Here is a 13,405-nt window from a genome sequence, read left to right on the forward strand (position 1 = left end):
CATCAGGAAGTTGGGCATCACATTAGATGTTCTCCAACATCCTTCAGCTTGTCAGCTCAAGGTTTAGGGGGTGTTTAAAACACGAGGCCGAGTCCTCGGAGAGAGGCAGCTGTGAGCGGCCCCGCTGGGCCAGCCTCCTGGAGAGCCACTGGACTCCTCTGTGTCGTCTGCAGGGGCTGCCAGGTGGCCTGCTGAGGAGCTGCTCCTTCCCAGCTCCTCCTGAGGCCTCACCCGGAAGCTGCCGTCTTCGGACAGCACCAGCCTCCTGCCTGGGCAGCCCACCCTGCAGGGCTCACGGCTTCAACCAGCCATGCTTGAGACCAGCCCCGTGTCCCCAGGGCGCTCCACATTTGAGGGTGCTTCCCAGATGGGGTCACTTACCCAGAGATCAAGCTGGACACCACACACACTCCCTGGCTTCCTCTCCGCAGGTCCCAAGCCATCGCCCTCACAATCTGGCTTCCGTTGTCTGTCTATTGCTGTAGCTCAGGTTTGTCCTGAGCTCTGGACCCACGTTCCCCAGCGTCACAAAGCAGCAGTGTAGCATAGCGTCAGGAGTGTGTGGCCCCCAAAGGCTCGGGGCAAGTCCTGGCTCCAGCCCTTTCTGGCTGTGCAACGTGGGGCACGTTACTTGCTGACCTTGCCCCCGCCTTCTCGTGGTAAGGGACCCACAGCTCCCAGCGCCTGCAGTGCTACGAGGGTCGACCGTGAGTCTGTGTCTGACCCAAGGTGTGCCTCCCTCCCCGTGAGCTCTTCTGTGGATATTCCTGTGTCCCAGCAGTGCTTCCAGTTCACTATGCCCCCTTCCAGATCCCACGTCCCACCTCCGCTTCCTCCTCTCATGTCCTTCTGCAGTGAGTGCCATTTCCTAGAGGTCACCTTCTCCTCCACTCCCAGCTGACCACAAGCACCTGCCAATGAGTTCTAGAAGCTGATCCTCCCTAAGCAGCCTCCTGCTCTCTAATTAGGCCCTCCTCTCCACCTGGGCGACGGCAGCCGCCAGCTCCTTTCCTGTGGCCTCGCTGCTGCCAGTGGCCAGGGCCACAGAGACCTGCTCACCCCTTGGTGTCTTTGGCAGCCACACTCTCTCTGGTGAAATCCCAGCTCTGCAGTGTGGTCCTTACCCATCGCCCCAGCCCCACTTCCCATCCCTTTCTATGCCCCCTGCACTGGGGTCCCCGAGCAGACCCTTCTGATAAGTGACCGTAGAGGTTTGCAAGGGGGACTGTTGATGTGGCCCTGCTGAGGGAGCCACTGCAGGGGTAACCAGGGTTTAACCAGGGACTTTGGGGACTGAGCACCTAAGTTACTCTGAAGGAATCCAAGAGGGGCCTCATTTAACTGATCTCAAAATGCTAATGGGGAGCCAGGGTATTCGTGGAATGCCCCCCCAACCCAGTATGAACAACAGTTGTCACCTGGCACCTTGGCACCCCAGATTTCTGACTCCAGCAGCCTGGACCCCTGATCCCTATTAACACTGCCCCTAGCTGCTCCCACACTGTAGGCCGGGCACTGGGCTATGTACCATTCGCACCTTACTACAAAACCCAGTCCCCCATAGAGTGACTTAGACAAAGACACACAGTGGGTGGAGTGGCTTCCAAACCCAGATCCCTAAGATTCTGAGGCGACGCCCTTGGCGTGCCAGCGAGGCCCAGGTGCACAGTGCTTTGCGCCCTGTATAGGGTTCATGCCCTCTGGCATCCATTCAGTTACCCCTGCTGCCTGGTCCTGAGGCATCTTCCTCCGACGCCAGGGACCAGGCAAGACACCAGGTCTCCAGCCTGGCCCTCCCATGTGCTGCCCACCTGTGATTAGGCTGAGTCTCCCGCCATGGGGACCTCCTGCGGCCACTGGACACCAGTCAATATTTATGAGTTCCTGCGAGGCAAATGGTGTTGAACGAGGCCCTGGCGCTGCGGGGTCCTACCTAGAGCTGACAGGACGAGCAGCGTGCTGCGATGGCAGAGAACGTGCCAGGCGCCATTCACGCATGAGCATCCAGTCCCTTTCCTGTTTACCAGCTGTTTTCTGGTAAAAAAGGGGTTCTGCTCTTAACCAAGGAATGTTCTCCATATTTCATCAAGGGAAGCATGACCGTCCAGTATTTCTGGGGGTGACATCCCAGATGAAGGCAGAGGGACCTTTTTAAATGAATTCGTTTGCAGCAGAGAACAGACGAGTGAGCCACAGACCCGGAATTCGCAGCCCTCTTCCCGGGGTCGACAGCCAGCTAGCGTGCACCCTTCACTGAGCGGGGTTCCCACCCCATTTCGCCGCCTCCTTCCTGGTGGATGGAGACTGCCTGTCGTGAGGTCTCTGAGGCACAGCCTTTCCTGCCAGGTGACATTGCCGCTGCTGTTCCTGTAATGAAAAATGAGCAACGGCAGCCATGGCAGCGGGGGAGGGAAAGGTTCTGTCCCTCCACAGCCAACTTGGAGGGGACATCGTCACCGCCACCTTGTCCTGTGGGGTCTCAGGTCCACGCAAGGCCGCCTCTTCATAAGACCTGTGTTCGGAGTCTCCAGAAGACAAGCAGTGCCTGTGGCCACATAGACGGGCCTGCTGGCCACATAGACAAGCTAAGCTTGTCGCCACAACGCACACCACCCCCTGCCCTGCTGTGGTGGAATTGGGGCAGAGGCCCATGGCCTGACCAGCATCCTGGTGACCCGCCAGCTGCGCCAATGAAGGGCACATCTGGGATCTGTTCTCAACACCTGAGCCTCCCGGAAGCCTCAGCCCTGTCACAAAGCCCCAGTGTGCTGGCTCTGCAGGGCCCCAGGGTTAGGACAGCGAAGGTGCCATCTGGCAAGGGGCTGGCCTCTTCCAGACTGTGTGCTGCCTTGTTGTTGGGTGGTGGGGACTCTTTCCCAAGCCGCTGTTAAAATGCCAACCATCACCCCTGCTGGCCCCGCAGGCCCTCACCCGGCGGGCGCACCACATCCTCCCGTGAAGGGAACAAAAGCGCCTGTTGTGGGCCAGCTCCCCGGGCTCTCCAGCTCCGCTCCCCGGCTTGGTGACTTCAGCCCCAAAGCAGAGAGGACAAGCCCCTTCATTCTTCCTAGAAAAATGCAGTAACTGGCTCACTGTTTGGCTGGTAGAAGTTGTCTCCGAGGAAGGGGACTTGGGGGCTGGCGTGTGGACAGCCACTGGTCATTGCAGACCCTGATCTCCTGGCTGCCTTTGATCCTCCATGAGCATATCCTCCCTTTTCCATTAAAAAGGGACATAATTATTAAAAAACCAAAAAGGAGAACGAGAATGTGCACCCAGTGCTGTGAGCTTCTATGTACACGATCAAGGAAAGAGACCTGTGTGTGACAAGCGCACCACACAGGCCTTCATTTCAAACAAACTGAACTTTAAAATCTAGGAAAGACCACAGTAAGGCAAGCGGCACATTTCAGACCGTCTAGCAGCTGGGCAGGAAAATAACCCCTGAGAGGTTCAGATGGCGTCTTCCTATTTCGGAGCCGGAGCCGGCTCAGGGTGTGGCTCGTCCCTTCCTATTTTCAGTTCCCTGTACAGTTGTGGGTTTTGCCCTCCAGGAACTAGCTAGCCACGCATGAGCAGTGTGTGCAGGTGCCGAACCAGCTGACTGGGGTGGTGGAGGGGAAGGGCAAGCAGTGGTGGCCCCGGGTTTGGAGGATGGTTGAGAGAAATGGAGGGTCTCTGGTTTGGACAGGTGGGGTGCCGATGGTTCTGCTGGGTTGAAAGCATCTTCCCGGGCAGGCCCGTGAGCAGGAGAGCCAGTTCTCCCTGACGATCCTTTGGCCAACTTGGAGCACACAGCTGGGGAACAGTCATTTGGATTCAGCAGCAGGGCAATGGGGGCAGCTGGCAGGTCCACTAGGCTGCCCCCCAGCCTGGCACTGAGCTCAGGAGCTGGAGAGGCGGGTTTCTCAAGGCCCCTCTCAAAGCTGCTTGTGCTGCCCCAGACAACCCGTAGGACACTGATACCAGAAGGGACACTCAGCCCAGCCCCCATGGCACTGGAGGCAGCGTGCTCTGCAGCCCTCAGCGCATCAAGGTGAGCACACCAAAAGAAAGTGCCAGAAGGTGTGTCACTCGGGCCTGAGCATCCCCTCCCTGCCCTCGGCTCCATCTGCGCTGTCCACCGCTGCCACCTCATCCAGAGACACACCCACTCAACACCAGGGGAATGCTGTGCACGGGGACACTGTGCCTGTCACTCCAGGGGAGGGGACAGAGGCTCACAAGGAGCACAGTGCCACAGGAGATAACAGAATTGAGAACTCCAATCCGGTTCTCTTGTCCCCAGATTGCTAACACACCCTACGAAGAGAGGTCAGAAGGATGAGAGCTGTAGGCGGGCTGAACCGTGTCCGCTCTGCCAACTCTCTGCTGCGGTGGCGTTGGCTAGCATGAGGTCCAGCAGCGCTGGACACTCACCTACGGCAATAGAAAGAAATTGTGCTTCGGGTATTTTTATTTATTTAAAAGGAGTCCAGAGTTAGGGAAGAGCTTATGTGGTGACTCTGACACCACTGATGTCACGGATCTAATCTGCCCCTCTGTTCTAGAGTCCTTTGGTGAAGGTCCCAACCCAGGAGTCCCAGCAAACCAGGCTCAGCCACCCATCCCAATATGCCAATCAAAGAGGAGCAGTGTGAAGGACAGGAGAGGCGCTCTAATCCGTGTGGCCACGTGGGAAGAAGAGCTGGCGGGCCCAGTGGCCAGCGGAGCTCTGTCTCTGATAACCACAGAAACGCTGAGGTTTTAGAGAAGGGGGACAAAGGCAAGGGCTGGGGCTCGTGTGGCTGGGCGCTCAGAGCTGGCAGCGTGGGGCACCCCGGGCAGGCTGGTCTGCTTCGCCCTCACCTTGGGACCGTTCCGTGAAGCTCCCGTGCCCATCGTGAGGTGATTGCTGCTGCTCAGGGGGCAGCCTCGGTGCTGTCTTGGGCTAACGGCTCCCATTCAGGGCCCTGTCTCTTCATGCGGCGATCTGTTCTGGGAGGCTCACCATTGCTTGGGGTTAGTTTCAGTCCCTGTCATATAGATGTTTATCAATCAGAGCTGCTGTTCCTGGAATCCAAGGTAACTACAGAACAAAGTGGCTCAGAAGGGAAAAAAAAGAAGGGGGAGGGAGCGGGGAGTCAGAGAGAGGGACAAAATGGAGCTGTTTAGGTCAGTGACTGGCCCCCCTATAACCACCAATCTTATTTTATCATGGAAGTTGCCTCATGTTCCAACATAGCTGCTAAAGTGCCAGTCACTATGTATGTGTTCCAGGCAGGAGGCTGGAAAGATTACCTGACAACTGAGCAAATCCTCTTTAAGAAACTTCTCTTGAAGTTCTGCCTAATAACTTTGCCTTCCTCCTTGAATTCTCCTTCTTTTTTTTTTTTTAAGTCTCATAAATATATTGTTTTTATTTATTTATTTATTTTGATTCATTATACACAAATGGGGTACAACTCGTTTTTCTGGTAGTTCAAAAAGTAGAGTCACACCATTTGTCTAATCTCCTTCAACTAAGGAATCTGGGTGATAGTTTCACTAGCATACACCTGCCTCAAATAAAGGTGGGGCCTAGTTAGTAAGAAAAAAAGGGGAAGGTGGGTAATGGGTAAGTGACTATAAGGTGGGTGGTGGGTGGTTACCTGGGTAAGAGGGTGATCTGTGATAAGGTCAAGCAAAGCCACTTCCAGTGGCCCAGTGGGGGAGAGAACAATGCCTAAGGACACCCCTTCTCAGTGCTGAGCTGATATCCTGGGCTTCATGAAGTGCTGTACAACCTTCTAGCACTGCCTTAGAAATGAAGTCACGTTAGTCATTTTAAAATGGAGGAGGGCACCGGCAGGTGGCATTTCCTTTTAGCATCCAGGGTCGCATCTTGGATTAGATGGAGTTTACATTCTCTAGGTCTTGTGGCCCCCAGGGACCAGCAGCAACAGCATCCTCGGAAGCTCGTTAGAAAGGCAGCCCAGCTGACTCAGATCTGCTGTTCACCAAGATCCCCAGGGGCTCCTACCAACAGCAACACGGGGCGCCCTGCCCCTGTGTGCTGTCCTGTGGGAGTGGACCTCTACTCCCTAGACACCTTGGGGAGCGATCTGCTTGAAGACTCCTATTGTCTGGCGAGGCTGAGTCACAATGCCACGCTCTGGGGAGTTCCCTATTAAACCCTTGTAGGACAAGAGCACCCAAACTTGCTGAGCACGGGTTCTGTGCCAGGCACTGATCTGAGGACTCGTGTCTCTGCACTTGTTATTCTGTGGGATGCGGCCTCCCCTGGTGTGCAGCGAAGGACCCAGCAGAGCCTGTGGGTCCACTCTGAAGTGGCCCACCAGATGAAGGGAGTCTAAGGTTCAGAGAAGGAGGGGCAGTGTTTCCGGATGGGACGGCCCTGATGAGACACCCTCTAGATGGCAGCTGGGGTGCTAGGTCCTAGTGTCTGCCCAGCTACCAACCATGACCTCACCAAACCCACTGTGCGCCTGGAACCTTCTCTCACGTATGCCTTGGCTGGTCTGCGGCTCCTCTCCAGCTCCTCGATCCTAGGCGCGTCTTCCATATGACCCTGTGATCAGTCACCCAACTGCCACTGGACTGGCCAGACCCAGCTGTTGGACTCCCTGGGGGGGGCTGTGTCCCTTTCAGAGCAATCAGAGGCCAATGCGCACCCGCCACCATCACTGGACACCAAGCCCTCATGCGAGCCAGGCGGGGTGAGGAGCAGGGCCAAGCCAACACTCACAGCCTTCAGGAACGAATTAGACTTGGTATGGGTGCTCCAAAAGGACACACCTGGCCATGTTGGCCAAGGCTGCCATCGGGTACCCCACCCGTGGGCCCCCTCTGAAAGGGTCTGCTGTCACCTACAGTGGTGGCAGAAATCAGCAAGCAATGGTATGGAAATGGCCACTCAGATGGGGTCAAGGTGGGAGGCTCCTCGTCCCCTGCTCCCTGCTGGGCATGAGTCTGGTTGACAGAGCTTCTGAGGGTCTCCCAGTCCACATGGACCTTTAGCAATGCCTCTCCCTGGCCACCCCTACCTGCTGCAGGCCCGGGGCTCCCAGTGGTCTGCCTGCTGCGTGACCCCCCACCCCTCGGGCTGCGCAGGTGTTGCACCAAAGCCCGACTGTACCCTGGCTCTTCCCAGACTGGGGAACTGGTACTGGCTCCAGTGGCAGGACCTGTGACATGGGAGCTCAGTGTCTCCGGGTAAGGGACGCTCCACCATGGCAACCCAGACTGCAGAGAGGAGAGCAGGCCACAGACCCCATGAGGGCCCTGGGTCTCCTCTGTCCTGTCCCAGCTCCTCCCCTTCCTCTGGGTTCTCCGTCTCACCCTGTGCTCTAGAGTGAGGACTCCTTGAAGCCAGCTCGGGGACAGCTCTATGGCGTGTACTGAGCCATCTTGACTCATGGTGAGCCACGGGGCTAGGCGATGTGCTCAGCAGCGGAGGAAGAAAAGCAGACATGACCTCTGCTCATGCCCAGGCAGAGTGGGATAAGGAGCTCTGCTCAAATCCGAGTGTCCTGGGAGGAAACAGGCAGTGAGAAGCAAGAGGCCAGGGGCTGGAAGCTCCAGAGAAGGGGATACGCGGGCTGACGGAGTCTCCGGGGGCAGAGGATGCTCCTGGCCAGGATGACAGCTCGCCCCACAGTGGGGGTGGAGAGCCAAGTGGCGGGAGGAGACCACGCACAGCTGTGGGCTGGATGGAGGAACAGGGAACCAGACCTCAAGAAGCTTGTGTCCTAAGGAGGAAACCACGTGGGAAATTTAATCCCAGGCACAGCAAGCCACACGGAAACCTCAAGACAAGGGGACGAGGAGTGGGGCTTGGAGAGAGGGTGCAGTGGGGCAGGAGGGGTCACTGCTGACCTTCCGTGGCACGGTAGTATAACTGGTGATGACGACAACTGAATCTTTCCAAATAGCTAATAGTGAGGATTCTGAATGTTCCCAGCACCAAGAAATGAGAAATGCTGTACCAATGGTACAGCCACGACCCTGATCTGGTCAATACACGCTGTGTCCACTTGCTAAAAGGTCATGCTGTACCCCGTTAGCATGTTCGATTACTGTCCATTCAAAGCACCTCTTTTTAAAAAGTGTGGTCTGGGCTGTAGCTCAGGGGCAGAGCACTTGCCTCACGAGTGGCAGGTCTGGACTCCATCCCAACACCAAAGAAAGAGGAGAAACAAGTTCAAGACGCCCAAGCGAGGCTTCCAACAGCGCTGGCCCTGCCAGTGGTGTCCGAGGCATCACAGAAGCTCTGAGGGGGACGGCCTCCTCGCGGCTCAGACGTCAACAGGGCCTTGTAGGAGCGGGCGGGGCTGTTAGGCCTTGAGGACAGGGTACATTGCCCCCGCCGTACTCCCGCTGAGGTGCTGGGAAACGCGGCGTGCCACGGAGCGCCATGTTTGTTAAGAAGGCCTCGCAGCCACCCGGCCTGGTGTGGCCAGCGCTGAGGGACAAGGGCTGGACAGAGCCAGGCTGGAGGCTTGGGACACTGAGCTGAGAGGTGCTAGGCAAGGGAGGCAGAACCAGTGAGTGGGGCGTAGGCTCCCCGTCCAGGGCGCCTGTCACCTCTTCCATTAATCAGAGAGGGGGACAAAACCCACCCATCTCAGAGTAACTCCAACCTCCCTGGGGCTCCCAGGCTGGCTCAGGTCACCCTCTCCCTTGGGCAGAAGCTGCAGGTGGGCAGACGTCTCCTCCAGAAGTTCACAACTGCAGGGTGACGCACACTTAGGTCGTGACTCAGTGAAACCGAGAAGGAACAAAGGAGCCGGACCCCCCAGGAAGCGGGGAACGGGAAGGGCAGGTGGGCTCGGGGCGGCGTGCGTCCTGGACCTGGGAGCGGCTGATCCGAGTCTTGCCTCCCGCCCGTGCCCGGCTCTGGGCTCCTGGGCTCTGCTCAGAGGACAGGCGCAGGGACAGAGGACGCTGGAATTGCCTAGGTCGGCACTCAGGGCAGGAGGGATGAGGTGTGTGGTCTAAGTCCTCGGTCACACCGAGAGGCACCTACGTGCCAGGCACAACTCGAGGTCTGAGCACCGAGCGCTGCTGGGGCGGGGGGTCCCTCAGCCAGGAGGGCTGGGGAAGGATTCCCGCAGGCCCCTGAGCACACTCTCCAACAGTGGGAATAAACGCAGTCCCCAGCAGTGGGAAGGGGCAAAGCCTTGCCTCCCCTCACGAGTGTCCACTAAACCTCCCCAGGGCCAGGCTGGACAGGGGCCAGCAGCAAAGGCCACCCCCACCTCCTCTCCCAGCCTCCTTCCCACTCAAGTTCCAGGGCCTGTGCCAAGAGCCACGAGCAGTTTCATTTGGCACAGCCTTAAGGAGAACCGGCTCTCTAAAGAGCGGAGGGAACGCCACCTAATCCTGCTACAAATCCCCACCCCGCCCCGCCCTCCCCAGAGCTGCTCCCTGTGCCCGCTGTGCCACCTGAGAGCCTGCCCACAGCCGCCACACCCACGCCCCGCGGCAGCCTGAGGGCTGGGCTCAGGGGCTGGCTCTGCTCAGTGCTGGTGCCACAGCCGCACTGCCACGCGGGGCATCCAAGCAAGGCCAATGTGGGGTCCAGCCTGGGCGTCTGCTCTGCTGTCACCCTCCTCGTCCCCACACGCTGCCTTCACCTACTCCACAGTCAGTGAGGACAAGGAAGGTCACAGCAAGGAGGTGACCATCACGAGAGGGGACCCGAGCCAGAGCACGAGGCAGGCCAGCAGGGCCCCGGGCCCAGGTGGACCTCCCATCAACAAGGAAGGCTCTCCCGGGACCAGGCACAGCCAGGACGCGACTGCCACTCCACCATCCTCAGCAAAACCACACGGCGTACGCGCACAGGTCCACACAGACACACCAACACACCACACAGAACACGCACAAACACCCCCACATACACACACCCACACAGGACACCCTCACACACACACCGCATAACACACACACACACACACACACCACAGAACACAAACACACCCGCTATACCAGTCCACACACCACAGAACACACACACACACACCACACGGAACACAAACACACCCACTATACCAGTCCACACACAACACACACACACACACACACACACCACACGGAACACAAACACACCCACTATACCAGTCCACACACAACACACACACACACACACACACACACACACACACCATGCTGAACACACACAAACATCCCCCACGTATACACACCCCACACAGGACACCCTCACACACACACCACATACACACACACACACACATCACAGAACACACACAAACACACCCGCTATACCAGTCCACACACCACAGAACACACACACACACACCACACGGAATACACACAAACATCCCCCACGTATACACACCCCACACAGAACACCCTCATACACACCACACAAAACACGCACACCCACCATGTACACACGCCCCACACAGAACACCCTCACACACACCCACTATGCCAGTCCACACACACATACCCACTTACACACCACAGAACACACACAGCTCCCACGAATATATACCACACAGAACCCCCTCACATACACACCCGCTATACCAGTCCACACATACCCCATAACACACACATACCCACACACACACACACAACACATACAACATGTGCAAACAGCCCTCATGCATATACACCCCACACAGAACACCCTCAGACACATACCCACTATATCAGTCCACACACACATACCCACCCACACACACCACACAGAACACACATAAACAGCCTCCACGAATACACACCCCACACAGAACACCCTCACATACACACTGGTATACCACAGTCCACACCCACACCCACACACATACACACCACATAACACACAAATACCCCCTATGCATATACACCCCACACATACCCTCACACACACTCCCCATAGTAGTCCATACAAACCCCCTCACACACCTGCTATACCACACAGTCCACACAAACCCACACACATGCTCCACACCTATACCCCTCCACATACCTGCTATACCACACACAGTCCACACACACAAACCCACTCCACACCTACTCCCCCACATACCCAACACATATTACATACCTCACACCCCCCCCCCCCACATAATACCCCCTGTCCCCAACACACACTATATAACCCCTACACATATACCTCCCCCCTACACACATATACACATTCCCACCCACATATACACCATATACCTCACACACACTCTAAAACCCACACCTACATATGCACATTCCAGTCTCACGCACTCCACACACACAAAGCATACACTTCCCCCCAACATGCACACACATTTCTCATATCTGCCCTACATAGACACTTCCCACACACGTCAAACACACCCCCACACGTCTAACACACCCCCACACACGTCAAACACACCCCCACACGTCTAACACACCCCACACACGTCTAACACACCCCACACACGTCAAACACACCCCCACACGTCAAACACACCCCCACACACGTCTAACACACCCCCACACGTCTAACACACCCCCACACACGTCAAACACACCCACACACGTCAAACACACCCCACACACATCTAACACACCCCACACACGTCTAACACACCCCCACACACGTCTAACACACTCCACACACGTCTAACACACCCACACATATCTAACATACCCCCACATGTCTAACACACCCCACACACGTCTAACACACCCCACACACGTCTAACACACCCCACACACGTCTAACACACCCACACACGTCTAACACACCCCACACACGTCTAACACACCCACACACGTCTAACACACCCCACACACGTCTAACACACCACACACGTCTAACACACCCCCACACGTCTAACACACTCCAACCTCCCTTGGTCCTCAGGGCTGTGAGCCTAACGGATGTACAGCTTCCCTCATCGGCATTTAAGAAACTCTAGAGGAAAAGAGTAGATACTGAAGTTAAACCCAGTTTCCTGAGATAGAGGGAGAATGCACACTTCAGCCGTAAGAGCCGGGGCTGTGGCGCACTCTGGGATTTAACACAGGAGCCCTGCCACAGCATCCTGACGGAATGTTCTGGAGGGAGGCGATATGGAGGTATTTGTATTAGGAACTGTGCTCCTCCCACGGGCAGCAGGCAGAACTACATACTGACCTCTGGGCAAAGTAAAATTCTGCTATTAAATGAAACGGGGTCCTCGCTTACTCTACAGTGGGCTTTTTAAAATCCTCAAATTCTCATGGTGGACTTTTAAAAATCCTTCTGATGTTAAGTTTTTTAATAAGGAAAACTTTCTGATGGTATCAGATTGACTCAAGGGTTCGCCCCACCGCATCTGACAGACAACACCTGCACTGGTTTCTGGACCCCGAGCAGTTTAGCAGCAGCCCTCCACTTTAGCTCCTCTGGACCTCAGCCAGAGGGCGAGGCGAGAAGACCTTCAGCCCCAGCCTCCTCCCCAAGCCCAGGGCCCTGCGGCTACCACACTGCTCCCAGCCCCCAGCCGTCCCTGCTACTAGCCCTTTCTTTTCTGGAACTGGAACCCACTACCTCACTGGACGTCATCACTTATGTTTCACTACAGACTCATGCAAATGACACGTGGCTCTTAAAGGAAGGAACACGATTTCTGCTTTACCACCACCTGTGAACGTCCCACCGCCCCCGGAGCCCTAGACGGCAGACACTGGGGCAGGGGTTCCTGTGTGCTCTTTGCGTCCCCACGGTTCTTCAGAGGCAGAGGTGACTGGACGGATGGGGGCGGCCAGTCCTTTTCCAGAGGTCTGCACTGTGCAGAAGCACAGCTGGGTCGATGGCTCCGTTTTCTCTGAACTCTTTCCCAGCAGGTATTTCACCCACTAGAGGGACACAGCACTCAGATTACGACTGTCCGTGATTTCATCCCCTCCCTCCCGGTTAAGGGTGGGGCGCGCTGGAGACCACTCCGATTCACCACTCGGGCTCTTGCAGGTCAGACAGCTGAGTAAATCTGAAACAAAGGGCCCCATTTCCCTCCCCCGTCTCAAAGGCGGCAACTGTCCAGGGAACAGTGGCCACTGTGTGGCACCATGTGGCCCAAGGTCACTGGCTATTAATCTTCACCTGCCATCCCTCTCACTCCTTCTGTGGGCAGCACAGATTCCCTCAAGTCCCCCCGGCGTTCAGTGACCAGTCAGGAGAAAGCAGAGTCCAGCAAACTCCCAAACAAGCCCTCGCTCTGAGCTGGCGCATTCAGACATATTTTGTTCAATAAAGGCTTTGTTCAGCTGTCACAAAGGAAAAAGGGGGAAGGACTAGTAAAGCCTAGTTAGCAAGACGAGGCCTGAGAGGGAAGCTTGGACTTAAACAAATTCTGCATCCACAAAGTCAATCTGAGGTGTCAACCACAGGAAGCTGCTCTTTCCAGAGTAGAGGTTCAAAGCGTCCAGCTAACTGGAGAGATGCGGGCGGGCTGCCCTCTGCTCCCGA

This window comes from Sciurus vulgaris (genome assembly GCF_902686455.1).
Source record: "Sciurus vulgaris genome assembly, chromosome: 7".
In the NCBI taxonomy this organism is placed as follows: domain Eukaryota; kingdom Metazoa; phylum Chordata; class Mammalia; order Rodentia; family Sciuridae; genus Sciurus; species Sciurus vulgaris.